Here is a 2,632-nt window from a genome sequence, read left to right on the forward strand (position 1 = left end):
GTGATTCCCCCATGCTGGAGGCGGGGCCTCGTGGGAGATGTGTGGGGCCTCGTGGGAGGTGTGTGGGTTATGGGAACAGATCCTTCATGAATGTCTTGGTGCTGTTCTCAGGGTAACGAGTGAGTTCTCGCTTTATGAGTTCACAGAAGAGCTGGCTATTTAAAAGAGCCTAGTGGGTAACCCCCTTGGGTCGCCTCCCACTGTGAGAGCTTTTCTGTCTTCTTCATAAATTCTGCTTTCTGCAGTGGGCGTGTGAAGGACTCAACCAACCACGAATGAGCAACAGATGGCCCACCAGTGGGCTTGGCCCAGACTGTCTAAAGCTACAGGAAAAATGGTGGAAAATTCACCACTGCCATTGCCAGAAAGAGTGATTTATGGCTTTGTTCTTTCCTTAACCTCCCAATTTGGCTTCATACTTTATCTCATGTGGCCTGAATCTTGGCTAAACTCCTTAGACTTAACCTGTTGGCCTCAAAAATATTAGGCAGTTGCATTACCTGTCTACCTCCTTATTACTATCATAATCTGTTAGGTACTCTTGTCTGGAATTAACATGATGAGTGCCTCTCCACTCAACTCCATTCATACAATCACAGATAACTATGCAAAAAGTCACCAGCAGAAGAAATACCAAGAAAGGGCCATTCCAGCATTACGAGATATTCCTATTAGTGAAGTAAACAAAATGTTCTTTCTTTCAGCCAAAGAACTTTATTCCAAAAACTGAATTGTATGTAGGCATACCAAAACCAAGCATTTATTTATGTTTTTGACTTAATAATTTTGACCATAATAAATTTGAACATCTCTTATTAGTACCCAGTAGAGATGTTAAAAAAAAGTAAATTGATCTTCCCCTATGTTATGTTCAATTAACATTGTAAATGTACTGAAATATTAGTTTTTAATGGAAAGAATAAATAAAATACATTATCTTATTTAAAAAAAAAAGAGCCCGGCACCTCCTTTTCTGTCTCTTGCTTCTGCTCTCACCATGTGCCACGCCTGCTGCCTCTCAACCTTCCGCCATGTTTGTAACCTTCCTGAGGTCTTATCACAAGCAGATGCCAGTGCCATGCAGAACTGTGAGGCAAGTAAACCTCTTGTCTTTATAAATGACCGAGTCTCAGGTACTTTTTTTTATAACAACACAAAAATGGACTGATACATCTATAAAATGTGGAGAATGATAGTCCCTCAGTATGATTGTTAGAAAGAAATGAGGGAGTATACGTAAAGTACTTTGCACAGTACCTAGTGATGGCAGACTCACAGAAAGCATATTCGATCTACGTTTTCAACTCTAGGGCATGAAACAAAGGCTTTCTCCAAGATCTGGTCCAAGGTCCCTCATGAGGGTGTAGTCACCTGTCGATCAGGGTTGCAGTCATGTGGGGCAAGAGGACCCATTTCCAGCTTCCTTCTGTAGCTGTTGGCAAGCCTCATTTCCTTGCTGGCTCTGGGCTGGGTACATGAGTTCCTGCCAGGAGTCTTCTCCATGGGTCCTCACAGCATGACAACCAGCTTCCCTAGAATAAGTGATGAGGGAGGGATGAATGGGCGTGGGGGAGAGAAAGAAGGAAGAAGGGGAGGAGGGAAGGAGGAAGTGGGTGGGGAGAGAGAGAGCTCTCACACTCTCTGCAGTCTTCCATAACCTAATCTCAGATGAAACAGACCTTCACTTCTGCCATCTCCTACTGGTACAGTGTAGGCGGGGATACACAAGGGTGGGAACAACAAGGCGGGGGTTCTCATGGGGCCATTTTGCAAGCTGGCTGCTACATTTCTTCTTCCTTATTTTCTTTTCCTCCATGACAGTGATGACCACCTAACACATTTTTTTTTTGAGTTGGAGTCTCACTCTGTCACCCAGACTGGAGTGCAGTGGCACACTACCGGCCACCGCAACCTCGACCTGCTGGGCTCCAGCAATCCTTCTGCCTCAGCCTTCCAAGTAGCAGGAACTACAGGTGTGCGCTATCACTCTCAGCTAATTTTTTTGATTTATTGTAGAGACGAGGTCTCGCCAAGTTGCCTGGATGGGTCTCGAACCCGCAGGCTCAGGCAATCCACTTGCCTCGGCCTCCAAAAGTGATGGGATTACAGGCTGAGCCACTGAGCCCAGCCTAACACATTATTTAACTTCATTTTTTGGTTATTGTCAGCCTCCTGCAATAGGACATAAGAAGGAAAGGATCTTTGCCTATTCTCTTCATTGTTGTAACCTCAGCACCCAGAATGGTGCCTGACCCATGGCAGGCAGGCTTCATTCATTATTTGGTAAAGGGTGAGTGATACACCACTCAGATAAGAAGTCAGCCTGAAGTCGTGCACAGCAGCTCATGTCTGTAATGCCAGTACTTTGGGAGGCAGAGGCAAGAGGATTACCTGAGCTCAGGGGTTCAAGATCAGCCTGGGCAACTTGGTGAGACCTTGTCTCTACAATAAATCAAAAAACCAGCGGGGTATGGTGGCAAATGCCTGTGGTTCCAGTTACTTGGAAGGCTGAGGTGAAAGGATTGCCTGAGCCTAGCAGGTTGAGGCTGTGGTGGTCATGAGCATGCCACTGCACTTCAGACTGGGTGACCGAGTAAGACTCCAACTAAAAAAAAAAAAAAAAAAAAAAAAA

At 45.2% G+C, this 2,632-nt stretch overlaps 1 pseudogene; it reads left to right on the forward strand.

Moving 5' to 3' along the window:
* Positions 1 to 334: 334 nt before the first annotated feature.
* On the forward strand, positions 335 to 963 carry LOC103257957 (annotated as a pseudogene).
* Positions 964 to 2,632: the final 1,669 nt, after the last annotated feature.

This window comes from Carlito syrichta, unplaced genomic scaffold, assembly GCF_000164805.1.
Source record: "Carlito syrichta isolate Samal-C Ts95f unplaced genomic scaffold, Tarsius_syrichta-2.0.1 Scaffold301910, whole genome shotgun sequence".
NCBI lineage: Eukaryota > Metazoa > Chordata > Mammalia > Primates > Tarsiidae > Carlito > Carlito syrichta.